Raw genomic sequence first — 20,759 nt, 5'->3', positions numbered from 1 at the left:
ATTTTAGCTTTATTTTACTTTTTAAAAGATATTATTTATTTATTCATGAGAGACACAGGCAGAGGGAGAAGCAGGCTCCACACAGGGAGCCTGACCTGGGACTTGATCTCCGGACCTAGGTTCACACCCTGAGCCAAAGGCAGACACTCAACCACTGAGTCATCCAGGCATCCCTCTAATTTTAGTTTTAATTTCATAAGTAGTTTATATAATTTTCTACTGTTTGGAGTCTTTTACATTTAACTAAACCTACTTTTCTATAACTTTACTCGCTGATTCTTTCTCCCTTGCATTTCCACAGATTTAGATTTGGTTCAGTTTTCACAAAAGCTAGCCCTTCAACTATTTAAGGAATCAATTATGCTACCATACATATTGTCTTTTCCAAGGTAAATATCTCCAGTTTCTGTAGTGGTTACCATGATACCACTGGTAAAGATGACGAAGAATATTTAAAACATATATTTTTATTTGAGTCTAGCTGATACCTAATGTTACATTAGTTTCAGGTGTACAAAATAGTGATTCAACTTTTTTATATGTTATGCTGTGCTCACTGCAAGTGTAGCTACCATCTGTCATCATATAATGCTATTATACTATTAAGTATATTCTCTATACTGTACCATTTATTCCTGTGACTTATTTATTCCCTAACTGGAAGCCTGTATCTTCTACATTCCTTCACTTATTTTGCCCACAATCCCCCCACCTCTCCCCTCTGGCAACCATCAGTTTGTTCTCTGTACATGTAGGTCTGATTCTGCTATTTTTTTGTTTGTTTATTCATTGGCTATTTTAAAGCCCATGTATAAGTGACATCATATGGTATTTGTCTTTCTCAGTCTGACTAATTTCACTTAGCATCAAACCCTCTAGGTCCATCCATGTTGGTGCATATGACACAATCTCATCCTTTTTTATGGTGGCATAATTATTCCATTATATATATATGTATATGTATATACATATACCTATAACCTCTTCTTTAAGGTTAATAAAGAATATTTGCAGATATCACTCACAAAAGTTAATTTAAATATAGGGCTTGAAACCATAAAACTTCTAGAAGAAAATGTAGGGAAAATGTTCTTTTTTTTTTTTTTTTGGAAGATTTTATTTATTTATTCATGAAAGACACACAGAAAGAGGCAGATACATAGGCAGAGGGAGAAGCAGGCTCTCTGAGGGGAGCCTGATGTGGGACTCAATCCCAGGACCCTAGGATTAGGACCTGAGCTAAAGGTAGATGCTCAACCACTAAGCATTGACAAACAACAAAGTGAAGAAGCAACCTAAAGAATGAGAAAATATTTGCAGATAATGTACCTGAAAAAGGGAATAATATCCTGAACATATAAGGAACACCTACAACTCAATAGTAAAAAAACCAGGTGACCCAATTAAGAAAGTAAGAAATGGGCAAAGGATTTGAATAGTATCTTTCCAAAAAAATATATGCAAATGGCCAGCAGGTACAAGAAAACATACTTAACACTACTAAATCACCAGGAAAATGCAAGTTGAAACCACATGGTATCACCTTACACCTGTTGGAATAGTTATCAAAAAGACAAGTGCTGGTGAGGATATTGAGAAAAGGGAACCCTTGTGCCCTGTTGGTGGGAATATAAATTGGTTTAGCCACTAGAAAGCTGTATGGAAGCTTCTTGAAGAATTTAAAAATAGATCTACCATATGATCCAGTAGTCCCACTTTTGGGTACTTATCTGAAAGATATGAATAACAACCTCAAAGAAATATGTCCTATATAGATATTTCTATATAAATGTTTCTTTGGTATAATTTGACCAGGAAAGTCAAAAAGCCTGCTTACTTCCAAACATTTATCTCAGTCTCAGGTTTATTCAGCTCCTAATTTTTTTAAAAGATTTATTTATTTATTAAAGAGAGAGAGAGAGAGAGAGCATGATAGTGCAAGCATGGTAGGGAGACAGAGGGACAGGGAGAGAGTCTTAAGCAGATTCCACACTGAGTACAGAGCGCCATATGGGGCTTGATCTCATGACTGTGCCAACTCCTAAAATTCTTCACCTCTATCATTTCTTTAGTTTCAACCATTTCAGACAGAGATTCTCTCTTAAAACATGTAACCAACAGTCATAAAATTAGATCAAGCAGCATACATTTACAAACAATAAACAGACTAATCTGATCAATCGGCAACCTTAACAATAACCACTCTGATTATTAATTATGTTCTGTGCACTGGGCTAAGTGCTTTTCACTTCATTTATTCCTCATAATAACCGAGGAGTTATTACCATATTAAACAAATGAGGAAGCTGTGACACATGAATTTGGTTTTAAAGTCTTATTTATTGAAGTAATCTCTGCACGCTACATGGGCCTTGAACTCACAACCCCAAGATCAAGAGTCATACATTCTTCTGACTGATCCAGCCATGCACCTGCTGAGGCACATGAATTTAAGCCACTTTAAGCCTCTGCTGGCCATACTAAATGGAGAAATCACTAAAGTTTAAGTCATCCGGCTCTATAGCATGTTTGCTATAGTAACTGTGTTATCTTTGCAAAGAGAAAAACCTTGACAGGAGGCAAGACAGGGCAGATAGGTATTTCAAGACTAGAAGGCTACAGAATGATTTAAGACACAGGCTGCTGGCCAAGATCTAGCAAGAAAGAAGAAGACAGCTCTGCAGAGCCAGGATTCAGCAGGGACAAACCCAAGTCACACGAAATAGTCAAAACTCTAGAAAACAAGGATCTCGATATTTAGATGGTTGCCTTGAGGCATAATCAATTAATTTCAAAATTAAGTAAGCATTAGGGATGTTAATATTCCAGTGCTATAAAGCTTGATGTCGTATTTAACTGTTCATTTTCTTAGGCTAAGAAGGAAGGCTTTGTTTGACATTTTACTTTTAATTATAGGGATGACATGATTAATAGCACTGATATGTGCTGGGTAATTACAGCATTAAACCTAATATTAGTGTAAGAGAATAGTGAATTTTTAATGCACTGAAGAGCAAGAAAGCCTGAAAGAATATTGCATAGGCAATTAATTATAATCAATTTTTTAGAAGATATATGACCGCATTAATAGTCAGAGCTATTATATTAAGAGTCAGAGTGGTTTACTGCTCACAATCCATGCGGGAGTATCTGCAGGATGCAGTGGGAGAGCAAACACTTTGTATTCTGCATAAGTTGCCATAAGATTATACCACAGGCAGGGTGGCTTAACCAACTGGAGTTCTTTTTCTCACAGTCATGATTGCTAGACATCCAAGACCAAGCTGTCATCAGGGTTACTTCTGGTGAGACCTTCATTCCTGGCTTGTAGACTTCTGCCCTCTAGTGCTGTCCTCACATGGCCACTTCTCTGCAGAGAGAGAGAGAGAGAGAGAGAGAGAGAGAGAGAGCTCTCTTTTTTTCTTAAAACATTACCAGTTCTATTGGATTCGGTCCCCACCCTAAGGACTCATTTAACCTTAATTACTTCTCTAAAGGCCCTGTCTCCAAGTACAGTCACATTAGGAGCTAGGGCTTCAACATATGAATTCTGGGGGGTTATAGTTCAGTCCATAACACACTGAATCCCACCCTGAAGTCAAGACTGGCCCTTGTTTTGGAGCAGCTAAGGGCCAGTCCTCTTGGGCTAGGTTGTCTGGGTTTGAATCCTGACTGTGCAGGGGTAGGGGTGGGGGGCGGGTAGAGGGGTAGGGTTGGGGAGAGCTCCTGATCCTTCCCTTCTTTTTGGACTTCTAACTGCAGATATTAATAACAGTACATCTCTTACTGGATTGATGTGCAGGTCAAGTGACTTATAGCATAAAAGTCCATAGCACAGTGCTTGGCACTGTGACAGTCTTAGAAAGTGTTAGATATTGGTATAGTTAGCTAGGTTTTAGCTTTTGGTAAAAGTAGGCAATGAGTTACATGATAGGATTTTAAAAAAATCATATAAAAAACATTACAAGAAGGTGGAATTGACGTTACAGATATTAGAAAGGTCTTATGGGACAAAGAATTTATTTAAGGCATAAAGGTCAACTTGTTTACCTCTTTGTTCCTAAGAAGCAGGAATAAATTATAAAAATAATGGGAGAAAAAATGGATTTTTCTCATAGCTGTTTGTTTGAAAAATGTCAACCTTATAAAGAATTTACAAGAGTGCAATGACAATACGTTAATTACATCATGAAATATGCAAATAGAGGTCAGTATTTAAAAGCATGAAATTCTGGATAAAATGAACATTTTTCACAAAAGTAGCAAATTGTAATAATAATTTTCACGAAAGCTCTAAAAATACAACAGATATAAAAGCAAAACTTTAGAAAAACTGAAGTCACAGTAGGCTTCTGCACAAAGTTAACTCCCTGATGAAGGAGCTCATATAGATATTCCTGGGAATGAGTTAAATTCCTAGGAAGGAATTTTGTAAATATATGATACATATAACATATATGATTATATAAATTATGTACATTTGTTAGAAGGAATTCTATTAATCATTAAAGGTTTAGGATTCCAACTAGGAGAAACTTATTTTATGTATGGATACCAGTGATATGTTTCTCTTTAACAGATCACCTCTAAAGCTTAGCAGCTTACAATAATAATAAATACTATCTCATATAGTTCCTGGGGGCCAGGAATCTGGGAGTGGTTTAGTTGCGTGGGTCTGTCTTGAGATTTTCCACTAAGTTTCAGGCAGCATGCAGTCACCTGAAGGCTTGGCTAGGTCATGGGGATCAGCAAGACAGCTCGCTCCCATGGCTCTGGACTAAGGCCCTCAGATGCTTGCTGGCTATTTGCAGGACATCTCAGTCCCCCACCATAGAGACCTCTCCACAGGGCTGCTTGAGAGTCCACATGACATAGCAGTTGTCCTGCCCCAGAATGGATAGGAAGAGAGAGAGACAGAGGCAGCAATGTCTTTCATGACCTTACCTTGAAAGTCACACATCATCACTTCTGCTATATTTTTTATGACAATCAGTCAATATCATATTCACTTAGGAGGTAGAGGCAGAAAAGAAACAGACTGAATCAGAATTCCTAGATCTCAACAGGGTGAGTTTGTGTGTGTGGAGGGGGAGTCAGGCTGGAGGGTGGTGAAAGATAGAATTAGGTGAGGATGGTATGAAGTTAAAAAAATAAACCACCAGGAAAGCAAACCCCACTACCTTCCTTGTTATTGTACTTGTAACAACCAGCCAAGTTAGAATAAAATCCTATGAGTTTAAGGGTCATATCTTTTTTTTAAGCTTTGTATAGGCCCACAGGACAGAAAGCCTTCATCCCATAGAGTCCCAGACTTCGTGCTAAAATATACTCCCCGGTAAAACCCATAAGAAGGTATTTATTGTTAGGTCAGAGAAGAACATCGGTGAAAGCAGTTGTTTAGTAACAGAAATGTAGAAATGTTCTTTTGATTGTGAGTGTAGGTGGACACTTATGAAATGGTCTGATTTAGGCAAAGGGACTCTCTGGGAAGGTAACTTAGCATTCTCAGTTGTGCATTGTTATGATGTTGTGAGGCTGATGTTGTATAGTAAGAGGACTTGGGTTTTTGTGGCTGGTTATAAATTCAGATTTTCTCTCTTGATGTCAGTTCAATCGAGCTGGAGAGAGCTGAGCTGCCAGGTGTAGGTGTAGCTGATTAAGACAATAAGCCAGAGTGATAGTAATGGTCAAGCCTCTGATTATTTCTTCATTAGTGTGAGCAAGAGGCTAACCCACAGAAAGTCCACTTCTAACCCGTTCCATTCCCACTGCCTAGGGAGGCCTTCCAGGTAAAGCCTTTATAAGTGCCTGTGGTCACACCTGATAGATTGATAGATTGCACAGCTGGATTCCTCAGTTGTTCTAGTTGCAAATGTATTGGATTGTATTTGTCTACTTTTGATTTGGGAAACATGGCCCTGCAATTCTGGATTTCTAACTGTATCCCTTCTATTCTATTTCTGCAAATTTGTAGCTGATACTGACTTTATAATATAGAATTGTTAAAGGATTTTCACTGAAGCATATACGAGGAAAACTCAAAGGGCTTTATTGACAACTATGAAAAATTAATACTTGTGAAATGTACTGAACTTAGACAATGTTTGCTGCTCTGGAGCTGATATTTCCTTCTTGATCTAGAGCAGCGCATGCCCTTAGTAAAATTCGTGAGCCTTTGGATTGCATGTTTGTTTTCCTACATCTCTGTACCTTCTCTGACCTTCCAAAAGAGCACAGAAGTCATATTGCCCTCTTGTTTCCCAAACCTCATGTTTCATTTTTCTACATCATATTGCTTAGGAACTCAATACTTAAGTATATGTTCTCAAATATTTCTTTTTAGTTTGTCGCCTGGGATCACATCCCCTTCAACTTCATCTTAGAGGTTGGCATTAGAAGGAAAACAGCCTGTTAAATGGATGAATGCTAGAATTTTTATGATTAATAGCCTGCCAGGTCTCATAAGTATGTTTGCATTTTAAATATATGTGGCAACAAAACAACTTGACCCAGATTAATCTTTAGATGATAGATTGTAGGCTCTCAGGAAAAGTAATAAAAGAATCATGGAATTGGAGCCAGGTAGGAGGAATGGGTGAAGTGAGAGTAGCTAAGTAGAAAGAATTCTTATATTCCTAAATTCTGTAGCTTAAATTGAGTCCTACTCTACTAGATACATTGAACCATTCTTTTGCTTGAAGACAGACTGAAAAATTAGAATGAGAAAAATTAAATAGTCTGGTCTTTCACTTAATTGCTTAGGCCGAAACCCTTAATGTCCATCCTTGATTCCTTACTTCATCTCATATCTCTACCTAGTTGGTCACCAAATCTGTAGATTTTTACAATGTATCCAGATCAAACCACTGCTTATCCTCTCCATATCTACGTTTGGTCCAAGGCACCATTTTATGTCACATGACAGCCTAACCTTCCGTGCTCCCCAGCACTCCTCAACACAGTCACTACCAAGCTCCTCTGTAAATGAGGTCAAATGAGGTCAACCGTGTCATTCTCTTGCTCTCAAGTCCAATGGCTTCCCTCACACTAAGAGGAAAATCCAAAGTTTGTTATGTGGTCTGGCCCCTGGCTATCTCTTAGATCTCATTTCCTACCACTCTCTCTCTTTTGCTCACCATGTTCCAACTCTGACAGCCTTCCTTCAGTTCCTCCTCAAACTTGCCAAGCATTTTCCTCTGTCAAGCATTTCCTTTTGCTGTCCCTTCCCTCTCTTCCTTTTGGGGGTCTGGATGGGGGAGCTCTTCCAGATACCCACATGGTCCTTATCTTACTTCAGTCAGGTTTTTCCTCAAATGTCACCTCAGAGACTCCATGCCCAAACACCCTAGCTAGAAAAGCTTTGCCTTCACTCTATTGCCTTATCCTAATTTCTTTTTTCATAGCTATGTAAATATGTAGTATTAGGTTTCTCTAGAGAAACAGAGCTAATAATTATAGCTATCTAATCTATAATCTATCATCTATCATCTGTCTGTCTATCTCTGAAGATTTGACATCTGCAAGCTAGAGACCCAGGAAAGCTGATGGTGTAATTCAGTCCAAGTCTGAAGGCCTGAGAACCAGGAGCCCCAAGGGCAAAAGATTGATGTCTCAATTGAAGCAACAAGGCCGGAAGGACTGAATTGTATTCCGGCACTTAATGGATTAGATGATGGCCATCCATATTGAGGAAGGCAGCCTTCTTCACTGACTCTACCGGTCAAACGTTAACTTCATCTGGAAACACCATCCCAGACATACTCACAAAAATTGTTTAGCCAGATATCTGGGCACCCTGTGGTCTAGTCAACTTGAGAAATAAAATTAACACACACACACACACACACACACACACACACACAACACACACACTTTACTATCTGTCTACCTCAATAGAATATGTGTTTTGTTCATTACTATGTCTCTAGGACCTAAAGTAGTTCTTGACATATAATAGCTGTTTAATTAAATATTTGTTAATAAATGAATGATCTTTAAAAAGTATGCATCTATCTATCATCTATCTATCTAATCTAAAAGCTTTATTTTTAAGCAATCTCTATACTCAATGTGGGGCTTGAATTCAGAACCCCAAGATCAATAGTCACACAGTTTGGGGAGCCTGGGTGGTTCAGTCAGTTGAGTGTCTCGACTCTTCATTTTGGCTCTGGTCATGATCTCAGGGTCATGAGATTGAGCCCTGCTTGGGCTCCATGCTCAGTGTGGAGTCAGCTTGAGATACTCTCACCCTCTCCCTCTACCCCTCCCATGTGCACACACACACACACACACACACACAGACATGTACACACACACACACAGACACACACACACTCTCGCTCCTTCTCTTTCTCTCTCTCTCTCCCTAAAATAAATAAATGAATCTTAAGAAAAAAAAGTCCCATGCTTTACTGACTGAGCCAGTCAGGCACCCCCTTTTTGTATGTTTTCTATAAAGAATAATAAATCTATTAGATTAAATTATTTTTTTATTCCTTAAGGTGAAAATCAGGACCTTATAACCTAAGGATTACAAAGAAATAAGAAATGACAAAATCTATCATCAAGGAGCCTACAAATAGGAGTGAGACAGACTACTGATTCTCATAATGCCTGGAACCATTGCCTATATTTTCACATTAAAATATACAAGCATTCTAAATATATACATATATGCGTTCTTACACAATGGGCTAAACTGATTATTGAAAAAAGTAATATACGACAAAAGAAACTAATGAAAAATTAAGTAGTAATTAGATATGGTACTTCAATTTTATTTTGAGTTCTGTAACTAATTTTTTTATTAATTTTTAAAATTTATTTATGATAGTCACAGAGAGAGAAAGAGAGAGGTAGAGACACAGGCAGAGGGAGAAGCAGGCTCCATGCACCGGGAGCCCGATGTGGGATTCGATCCCGGGTCTCCAGGATCGCGCCCTGGGCCAAAGGCAGGCGCCAAACCGTTGCGCCACCCAGGGATCCCTGTAACTAATTTTTAAAAAATTCATATAGCCATTTTCTGTGTGGTTAGAAAATGTAGTGCCAAATTTATTGAAATATGATTTTGCTATGGTTTCACTCATTTTCCTTAGTACAGTACTTATTTTTCTCACTGTATAAGATCATTTCGCCTCTTTGGGCTATGTTATCTCTCAATGCTATGCTTCATGTGGTCTGGCTGTTCTAAATGCTAGAGGAGCATGAAAATGTTGAATATTTTAGGTTGTGAGCTCATTACAGCTGTCCTGAGAAGGTTGATCACTGTAAAAGAACAAATGAAGGTAATGGCTAATTTTCTAGAAATCTGGGGAGAGGGTGTAGCCAGGAGAGGAGCTGTCCCTAACATCAGACGCCCCAGGCAGCCCCATTTCCCCAGAGCTGTGGCCTAAGTGATTTTAAGAGAGAATGAGGCAGCCCTAAAACACAGAAAGCATTATTCCACCTTTGCTGAGGTTGACACCCACAAGGCAGAAATCCTTTTTTCACATCCATACTGTTGAAAGCCCCAGAAAGAATCTGTTGAAGTGTAGCTGGTGATCTTAGAGAATCCTGGTGCAATTTCAAAGAAGATTCTTTTTCCTATAAAATTCTCCATTTTAATAGCAAGATTATTTAATTAGAAATATATTTCATTGTCTTTCTCCCAGTCAAGACTTAGGACTTTTGATACGACTTGACAAGAATCATCACTGCACCACCCGATGACCTTTATGTTTCTTGTTTTAATGATTTCAAAGTCATTATGAAAGAAAGCCGCCAGCAGTTTTGTACATATTTGTTCAGGTCTCTCTGCCACTTCTTGTTAATTCAACAAAGAGCAGATGGAACATCAAAACCAGCCATGAAAATGGTATATTTGCTCCTTTGTCTATTGTAATTTTTTTCTATTCAAATTTTTTTTCCATCTCTGGAAATGGAAGTATCATTACATTCAAATGTAGAATTTCATATTTTGTTGTTCTTCCATTGAATATTTGAATGTATACTTTTTGTTTAGGATTGCTATAGTTAAAAGGGAGTCTAGATATCATTTTCTCTGGTGGCCCATATTATATGCTCACAAGAAAGGATCAGAGGAAAATATAAGAAAGTAGGTGGCTGTGAGACAAAATGATCATTACAGTTTTATTAAGATTTTGGAACTTAAGCCTTGAGATGTAGCTAATAAGTTACTGAACTAGAATGTACTCCTATGTCCAAATGCTGAATTCTTTCCATTATAGCCAAGTGAAAAGTAGAGAGAAATTGGGTGGTGCATATTAGGGATGCAGCCGAGAGAAATGATCATCACAAGTCAAGTGTAAAATGGATATAATTGGGTTCTATGCTGGGCACTATGGAATGATGATATCAAGATTTCAAAAATATGTTTATTCAAAATCTGTAAGAAATGATCTATCTAGGAGGTTGAGTTTTAGATTGGTAATATTTCCAGAATTGGGCTGCGATGTTGCATGTAGACACAATTTAAATTCTGTGCTTAAAATCTTTCTTGCCTTTTAAAACACTACCATCATCGAAGTCAGGCATTAATAACAAAATCATGTTGTCAATGAAACTGTATGTTACAGTCCACCGCAGCTTGGCTGTGTCACCTGCCAATAGCAGGACATCCCCAGTGGGTTATTAATAGCCTGTTGAGGAGGACAGATTGGTCCAGTTTGTCCACTGAGGGGGTCTACATACACAAAGGGGGCACATGCCTTGTTCTCAGAGGACTTGCCTTTTTTGAGAAATGCAAATAGAGGGCTTTTAGGAATGTTCAAGGAATATCCTCTCTGGGTGGGTGGCTTTTGTCAGAGCTCTCTAAGGACTTTTGGGAATGAAGAAATGATCAGTATTGTGAGGCAGACTTTCATTCCAGTTTTCTGTAAACCACTTCTGTTCCTTGAATTACATCTCTCTGCTCTGGAGTCCTGATGGTCCTTATCTTCACCCCGGCCCATTTCTCAGCTTCCCCCCTGTGATCTGGGTCATTATGGCTCCCATTGTCCTTAGGGTGAGTCCCAGCTCCTCACCTGGTTGGGGTCCTTTGATGGGTGCCACCAGGAGTCCATAGGAATCACACTGACCTGTTTTACCTTCCAGTTTCAACATTCCTGATTTTTATCCTCTGCAAAGTTACTTTTCCCGTCTGGCTGTTCGCTTCATTTCCTCTAAAATGTGGCTGATCATGTGGCTGATTAGTTGAAGAAATAACCCAGAGCAATCATTTCAAGCATAACCTGATTGTTCTATACTTCAGTTCCTCAAACTACCTGATTTTAAGTCCCTGCCTACCTTATCTGCTCTGCTTTACGTCAGGAGAAAGGAAGCAAGAGAAAATGCTTATTTACAAGCAGGACTATGAAAACCAAGTAAACCCAGGACTTTTGACTTATCCTTCATACTCTTATTCAGCTCTTTCCTCTTGTTACCTATAACTTTTTTTTCTTTAATCCTACCCCAGATGTGTCAAGGTTTACCTACTCATCTGTGATTGATACTTTGAAAATCCCATGACAACTACAGGCCATATAAATTTCTGTCCTGGCCAAGGTGTGAGTTTTCATGGTGTCCACTGAGCTGTGAGGCAAAGTCAGAACCATAGAAATGTCATCTTCCACTGGAATTCTCTGATGCCGACCATCAGTGATTTTGGGGTTTTGCCATATTGCCAGAAGTTATCCCAGCTGCACCTGAAGGGGGTGAGAGGGAGAGGTGGGGAGTAGGAGCAGACCCACCACAGACATCATAGAATTAACTTATACTATGGCAAGTTTAATACAGATGATATTGTCTACATTTTATTATTTACTTATTTTTTAAAGATTTTATTTATTTTTTTGAGAGAGAGAAAGAGGGAGAGCAAAAGCACAGGGAACAGCAGGCAGAGGGAGAAGCAAGGTCCCCACTGAGCAGGGAGTCCCATGCAGGGCTAGATCCCAGGACCCTGAGATAATGACACTAGACCTTTGGCAGATGCTCAAATAACAAAGCCACCCAGGGACTTCATATCTACATTTTAAAGACACGGAAACTGAGTCTTGGCTTAGTTAATTGAGGTCACACACTGGATTCACATTTAGGTCAGTGTGACTTCAAAACCCACTAAGTTGGGGTGGGTCTCATCCTGCTGATGAGACCTACTTGGTCTCGGATCTGATTGTCAGTCCCAACCTGCCCATTGGCTTTCTGACCCCCGACTCATCTGTTTTCTCTGGATGTTGTCAGTCTCTTCATGCACTTAGAGCTTCTGCCCCTGGCTCTCATGGCCTGCCCTTGACTAAACTGCTCACCTGGAGAGGGTGCTTCTATCGAATGCACAGACACAAACAAGGCCAGTGGTAACCCAGGTAAGTGCTTAGTTTTGCTTTTGCTTGAGTTTGTTCCTCAATTTTATTGAATGAGTTAGGGATGGCTATTTGCCCTAAGTGGAAACAGAATTTAAATTCAAGTTCCTCTGCTGCTCCTTATGTGATGACACCATCACAGGGAGCACTTCTCACCTTTCTGTAGCCAGACTCCAAACCAACCTCACCCTGAGTGCTGTAGCAAGTCTGATCTAATGATGCTATTATGGAACAAGGCTAAATGATCTAAGTAGAACTTGGAAAAAGAAGAATCTGAGAGAATTTGGTTGGGAGAGCAAACAGGTAGGATCACAAAGCCATGACAGAGTTTGAGGGCCATCGATCTGCAGATGGCAGGCAAGCAAGCAAGCAAGCAAGCAAGCAATTATTTTGAGAAGCAGAGCTTATACCTTTTGTTAATCATAAAATGTATATTAAGTTCCTGTTTTGGAGGTTTTAGCACTTATACTCGCTTTGAGACTTTTGGTTTAAAAGAGCGAAAGTTCACTTTTTGTTCTGATATTCTGTTTACATATCTAGTGTGTTGAATACTATATATTAGTTTCTTTGCCAGAAGTAAATCTGAGTGTTTTCCTATTACACCTTAGTCAGTATCAGCCAACTTGTAGAGCACTTACAGAAAGTTTTAAAAGATGTGTAGTCTTAAGTAGAACTTTTTTTTTCTTTTATCAGCCACATTTTAGTGACCTGTTCTAAGAAAAAAAAATATTATCTACCTGTGTAGGATGACTACCTGTTTATATTGTTAAAAGTAAGTATATTCATGGATAAGTAAGTCAAGTAATATTGTGATCATTCAACATATTTTATTCCTAGTGGGCAACATCATAGCGATTTTTGAATAGTTTCTGAGATGTGATGTAATGAATAAATGGTTGAATGTTATCTTGAGAAACTATCCATAGAAGGCTGTAAAACTAGGCATCTGGATAGTAGGTAATGCTAAGCATAATGTACATACTATTGGGGCAAATGGCAATATGTGGAATATATAAACACAGACTTAGTTACAGAAAGTTGGATAAAATGGAATAAATCTAATGAATCGACATATAAGAAATTCAGGGATTTGGTATTTTAGAATAAAGCTGCCCTAAAGGAAAGATAGAACAGATTTTCAGCTTGTCAAATGCTTGAGCTGTATAAAAGCAAAGCCAAAACTGTACAATCTCAAATAAGCATAAATCCAGTAGAGGGACTAATTATTTTCCACTAGGATGCTTCCAAAGTGAGAGTAATTTAATTCTTTTTAAAGCTTAGTTTAAGTGCAGGATCTTATCTCTATACTTTGCTTGTTAGTAGCAGTATTAATAGCAAGATATGATTTAAAAGAAAATTAATAATTTCTTGCATGTGTTGTATGGTATTTAGGATTTAAAAAGTTTTTGTTATTTTCTTTCCATAACAACAGTATGAAGTAAGAAAAGCATCATTATTCTCATTATAAAAAGGAATAAGCAGAGACTAGACTCTTCTAAATTGTTTTTGTATGTATTTCTATGGATCTGGGCTCTTTCATTTGGTCTTGGCTTTTGATGGCTGACCCACGTAAGGGAAGCCATCTAAGGACAATAAATAGAGTGATATAAACAAAAACAGCAACAACAAATCTAACAAAAAGCCATAAAACTTGGCCTGGTTAAGCAAGGAGAGCAAGGGCACATCTGTTTGGAAGATTAGAGACCCTGTCAGCTGCTTCTCAGATCTGGGCTCTTGAGCCTATACCGCCAATCAGAGGCAGAGCAAGAGTCGGCTTCCAATTTTTGATTTAAGTAGTGTCATAAGCCATTTTACCTTAAAAGAAATCAGTATTGTCTCCTGTAGCATATTTTATTCTTGACATTATGCATTCCTTTGATTTATCCACTGAGGGTCAATGTCAAAACAACATCTCAGGAGTGAGAAATGAGAAGCATCAGCTTCAATGCCTTGGCTTGAATTAACATTCAACTACAGAACTGAATTAGTTTATCTCATTACACAGTCCCTTATCAGAAGCCCAGTGAAAGGGACATGAGGTAAGTTCATCTGGGAAAGGAAGAGGGAGGAAGGCAATAGTTGGAAGAAAGAGGCATTCTGGAGTAGGCACACTTGAGGAGTATAGGGAGCTCGCTGACATATCAGTTAGAAAGTGCTAAGCAAAATGATCGAAAATCTGTTAAAAAGCAGACATGAACTTCCATGGTTCTGCCTAGACTCAAATTCCATTTGTGCTTTTCTCAAAAGCTATCATTTTCTTTTATCTTCTGGTAAGGTAAGAAAGAACTAGGAAGTTTATATCAGCAGATAAAGCCTAGGGGCTTCGTTTGATAATTTCAAAGAGCATGTTTGGTGGTAGTGATGTGGTTGTAGTATTTAATTGTTTAGTTATATCCAGATATAATTAAATGATAAGCAGATATTTAAAAGTACAAACACTTAAGAAGCACAAGGTATTACATACTTTGGTATTTAATAATTACATGCTTACTGAAATATTTGATCAAACTTTCAAGATAATATCACAAAAAAGGCAACCACATAACACCATATGGTAATATACATCTCTTAAAATATCTACCGGCAAATGAAACTATTTAACAGTAATACAAGAATCACGGAAAGGGCAATTTAATTTTTTAACTGTAGAATTAAAGTATTTCTGAGACAGTGGAGAGCCTTACAGTATTTGGTGAATATGTGATTCCAGAAACATCTTAGTTAAGGAGAAGGTAACATCCACTCATGTTGATAAATAGAAATGGAGTCAGTGGTTTCCAGGATTTCTTTGTTTAATCTTTTTTTATTCTTTTGAGCATTTGCTAAATAGCAAACCTGAACAAATATATTATTCCATAATGCTTCACTTCTAGATTTATGAAATATATTTTTTATCCCACTGTACAAACTGGGTAATACCTCATTTGTACATACAACATAATCGTCAAAGAATCTAGAGGTCCTTTAATCCAACCCCATCTTTAATGACAACATTTCTCCTAATATCTTAATATTTCCTTTTATGTCAAAGGAACTCAATTAATATAACTCCTGAATTCCCTTTACTCATTCCAGGAACATTTATTTGAGTGGTAAATTTGGAAGACTAATTGGGGTTCTATATTATGTGTTATCTGTCGCATTTGAGAATATTCAGTTCCACTGTATGGGGAACAAGAAAAACAAAGGGAATAGATGAAACTCACAAGCTTTGTTAAATACCAACAGTGAAGTCACTAACCTGTATGACACATTTAAGCCAGATAAACTCAATGGAACATATGTGGGTTGGACACAGATAAAGAAAGATGGAGCCAAAGAGAGTTCCTTCTAGACAGGAAAGCAATGGAAGGATTTAGTGAACACTGAATACGGATAAAGCACAGATCATGTCACATCGATACTGACAACCTATCATCCCTAAATCAGCACCCATTGGTCATACCAAATGTGGCCCCAAGTGGTTGCTGATGCAGAAATTCAGAAATAAGTCAGGCTGTGCAGCAGGTCAAGGATAGCTACGGGTGTGGGTGGGCCGACTTGCCTCTCCTTTCTCCAATAGAGCAAGCGTCCAAGCACCATCCGTTGGGTCACTTTGTTCAATCTCAACCTTGTAATCACACTGTCAGCAGGGAAGACTGATCCAGCATAGAGAAACAGGACATGCGAACAGTGTATAGTCTAGGGCACAGTAGAGGAGTCCTCCTGATTGCACCGTATTGTATCTGGTCTCTTCCCTCTGCTTCTTGATGTATGTTTTAAAAATGAGTCGATAAATTGTGTCGTTTGAGCACCTTAATGTGATCTGTAAGACTTTTGATTCGATTACTTCTGGGATAGCTTGCCTGGTGTTGCTCTTGGAGCCTACCTTGGTCGCCATGCTCTCTTACTGTGGGATCTAGCTGCTCAGAGAGAGCATCTCATCTAAGCCTCTCTGGAATTAAGCTCTTCTCCTGGAGCAGGGGAGGCCTATCAACTTGCCCACTGATGTTACTTACCTGTGACAGAGAAGTCTCTCTAATCCTGGCCCATTTGGTTCTCACAATAGGCTAGGTCCCCCAGCTTAACATTCATAGATAATAAAGATAAATTTTTGATTTTTAAAGAATGATTTTATTCATTTATTCATGTGAGACACACAGAGAGAGGCAGAGACATAGGCAGAGGGAGAAGCAGGCTCCCCGTGGGGACTTGATCCCAGGACCCTGGGATCATGACCTGAGCCAAAGGCAGATACTCAACCACTGAGCCACCCAGATGCCCCAACATTTTGATCTTCTACCTGTCATTATTTAATTTTTTTCTCAATTTCTTCAGCACCTGGTACCAAAGAGGAATGCTATTTATTGGACCCTCTCAGATTCCCCAACCCTCCTCACTTTAAAGTTGTGGTAACTGAGGCCCAGAGAGCCCACAGAACATTTAGATTGGCCTTGCTAGCAGGGTGATGGTTGTAGAAGAATTCTCATTTCTGTAAGACAAACATGGGGGTATGGACTCCTGGATGGTATCCTCTGCCCCTCGGCTATATTTCCCATGGACTTTATCAAACTGAGGCCTCGATTGTTTTATGTGGAAGGCTTTTTTTACCCAAATGTCTAAAAGAGTCATTACATGGGCATCAGGTCATCGTACCCTGGACTTAATGATCTTCATTTTGCCTATGTCTTATGGTTAAAGACAGTCTGAAATCCATGTATCTCTGTAGGATTATAGAAACACGTCTCTCATTAGTTTCTACAGATCATTCTTACTTAGTGAATCCTGGCTCTGAGTTTATACTTAGGCTGAGTCAAACAGTGCCTCAGTGTTCTCAGTAGCAGGCAATGTGATCCTCTGACATTGTACTGTAGTTGTTTACTCACTTGGATTTTCTCTCTCAGGTCAGCTTCATGCTAAGATTCCAACATTGCACTTAAGTCCTGGTTTCCTGACTTAGGGATGCTACCATTTTCACCCGTTCTTTATTCTGTTTCTGTCCACTTAAGGATGTGCTATGATTTTTTTTAAAGATATTATTTTTAAGTAATCTCTACACCCTACATGAGGCTCCAATTCACAGCCCTGAGATCAAGAATCACCTGCTCTACCAACTGAGCCAGCCAGATAGTGCTTCAATTTTATTTTTGAATTTTATGGGACAAAACAACTTCCCAGATAGAATGATTAAAACAGCTCATTCACTGGTGTGCCGGGGTGGCTCAGTTAGTTAAGTGTCTGCCTCTTGATCTCAGCTGAGGTCTTGATCTCAGGGTCATGAGTTCAAGCCCCACATTGGGCTTCAGGCTGGGCATGGAGTCTACTTTAAAAAACAAACAGTTCAGTCATTAATAAGAAGGAAACTAGTACCTTCTCTTACATTTCGTCTTCACTTTACCCACCTTTGACATTACTCAATTTCAATGTAGTTTCATTTTGTTTCAAGATGTGTTCCTATCATTGAGAATAATGTATTTTGTTTATTTGTGATTCCCAAGGTCTAGCCCAATTCCTAGGAAATAAGGAGGAGCATATCATAGTGGTTAAGAGCTATTGGAGATAAATTTTGTTTTTGTTTTGTTGTTCAATATCTATTTCCCCTTACTCAACTAGCACCCCGGTATTTATTTATGAGAACTACTAAGGCCAGAACTAGATAAAATCTGGCAAGATTGTCATTCATCATGCCCCAGATGTGACTGCATGACCAAAGCTATGTCGTCATACACTCTTTCCCTGCATTTCAGACATAAACACAACACTGAAATTTGAGGCAGCCCCCGGTAGAGTCAAATGTTCACCAGTTCTTTTTTTAATTTTGAGGTAAAATTCACAAAACATGTAGTTAATCATCTTAAAGTGTGCAATTCAGTAGATTCACAGTGTGGTGCAACCACCACCACTCTCCAGTTTCAAAGCTTTTTCATCACCCCAGAAGACAGCTCCATACCTAGTAAGTCCTCACTCCCTCTCATTTCACCAGCTCTTTTGCCACCAGGATGCCTGTGATTAGTGTTTCCTCCAATTCTGTGAACTACTCCATATCCTTACAATAATTCTTTTTCTACTTAAGTTATTCAAAGTTACTTTCTCTTGCTTGCAACCAATTGATTATAAATAAGGGAAAGCTAAGAGTTTTGGACTAAGAAAATTTTAACCTCAGCTATAAATTCACATGGAGCATTTGCAATCTTAATGCAGTATGTACACTAAATAAATTATAGGTGTTATTGCTATTATTATTAAGTATTAGATGAACATTCAGAGTGAATTACTACTCAGCGAAGTGTCTCATCTCTCTTATGGTGCGTTTGCAGATTTGAACTCAGGTCAAGTCTAGATTTGGGTAGATAAGATGAACAGGTACAAAGATAAAGTATTGGGGTATGTACACTAGGCAGGAGAGATGAGGAAAGTGATTAAGTAGATGAATCTTCAGAAACATATTGGTGAATGTGGAACATTTTCCCTCCATTCCTGATATCTCTTCTCATTGAAGGGGTGTCAGTTACTGTATCCCTCCTAGTCTTTCTCTATTATTTGATTGATTAGTTTGGGAGCAGAAAGTGGGCATGTAACCCTCTGATTTTTTCTTTTTCTCTTTCTTGGAAATGAGTTTCCTACAGGAAGTGAAGCAAAGGAGCTGCTCTGATTCTGAGGACAAGGTTTGGGAGTGTGGAAAACTGCAGTGGCCAGAGATGCTGTGACTTCTTTGCTCCTGAATTCCTTTGGGTTCCTTATGACGACATTACTTTTTGCATTGCTGTCACCTGGGAGGGAAAAAATCCGTTTCTATCAGTAATTAGGGACAGAAGACACTTTTAAGATATGGTGGAGATCATAAAATTATGACATGCTGCTGAAGAGGAGTTGAGAGAGAGAGGATGCTAGTTTTTACCCCATCACTGGGGATGTGGGTCTTTATTTGCTGGAGTGTTGATGTGAAAAACTGTGCCTAGGTGAACCATGGGAAAACATACCTTTCCATAATTTAGAAGAGATAGTTGAAGGACTGTATTCATCTGCCTTACTTAAAAGGACTTGAGTTAGGGACGTCTGGGTGGCTTGGCAGTTGAGTGTCTGCCTTTGACTCAGGGCACGATCCCAGAGTCCCAAGATCGAGTCCCACAACAGGCTCCCTGCATGGAGCCTGCTTCTCCCTCTACCTATATCTCTACCTCTCTTTCTGTGTCTCTCATGAATAAATGAATAAAATCTTAAAAGAAGAAGGACTTGAGTTATTTTATGCAGCTATTGCTAATAGATTTTGAAGCTTACTCTTTTGATAGTTTGATTTAGAGTCCATGGATCAATTCTTCTGCATGACAAATTTTAAAAAGCCAGCAGAGCTCTTCAGCTGTGATTTCTCAAGCTACCCTATTTTCTTGGCTGAGGCAATCATTTGTTAAACTAATGGGAAATAATTGCCTAAGTACATTAGAAGAGACACAATTTCTTCCAGAGTTAATACATTGTTCAGGATCAAGTTTTCTTTGGCAAGCCCAGCTATCAAGAACTAAGGGAAAGGTCAGAAGAGGAAGCTATTTCTTCAAAAAAGTGCATTTTCTAGGAGAGAACCAATATGATGGTGTTAACAGTATGGGTCAATGTAATAATATTTAACATCTTCACACAAGCTTTGGCTTTAGTTTCACTTCAAGTAGAAAACATCATTCTTTTTGTAAAGGATGTCTCCTTTTTAACCCAACAAACTTTTAAGGGAAGTAGGCAGAAACTGGAGAAACAAGATCGATCATAAGTTATTCAGCTGACAATGTTAACATATGGTATGAAGATTGATACGCTATTTGGCATACCAGTACGCACTCATATTAGGGTCAATACTTACTTAGAAAACATTGAATATATATTGAATAAATTTGATCAATATATTTAGAATATATCATAAACATGCATTTATTGCCTCTCAACTGATCTCCATAAGATCGTCTTTCCACTATTTCTCCATGGTCACAAATTATGTCATGGTTGCACAAAAAGAAACTTTGTCCTGCAAGGCCCTTACAAAATGCTAGCTGGGTTTTTTTTTTTTTTCTTTCTTTCTTTCTTTCTTTCTTTCTTTCTTTCTTTCTTTCTTTCTTTCTTTCTTTCTCTTTCTTTCTTTCTTTCTTTCTTTCTTTCTTTCTTTCTTTCTTTCTTTTTTTTTTCTATTTTTAAAAAAGGTTTTATTTATTTATTCATGAGAGACCCAGAGAGAGGCAGAGCCACAGGCAGAGGGAGAAGTAGGTTCCATGCAGGGGGCCCAATGTGGGACTCGATCCCAGGACCCCAGGATCACACCTGGCAGATGCTCAATCACTGAGCCACCCAGGTATCCCAGCAGTGCTAGTTTTAAAAGGTTTATGAATTTTAGTGGAGAAAAAGAAATTAATAATGTAATATGGGTGAGTGGTGGAGGGCCAGAGGGGGAGTCAGACATCAGGT

The sequence above is a fragment of the Canis lupus genome, chromosome 1 (assembly GCF_048164855.1).
Source record: "Canis lupus baileyi chromosome 1, mCanLup2.hap1, whole genome shotgun sequence".
Lineage (NCBI taxonomy): Eukaryota > Metazoa > Chordata > Mammalia > Carnivora > Canidae > Canis > Canis lupus.
This window is presented reverse-complemented; position numbering follows the sequence as displayed.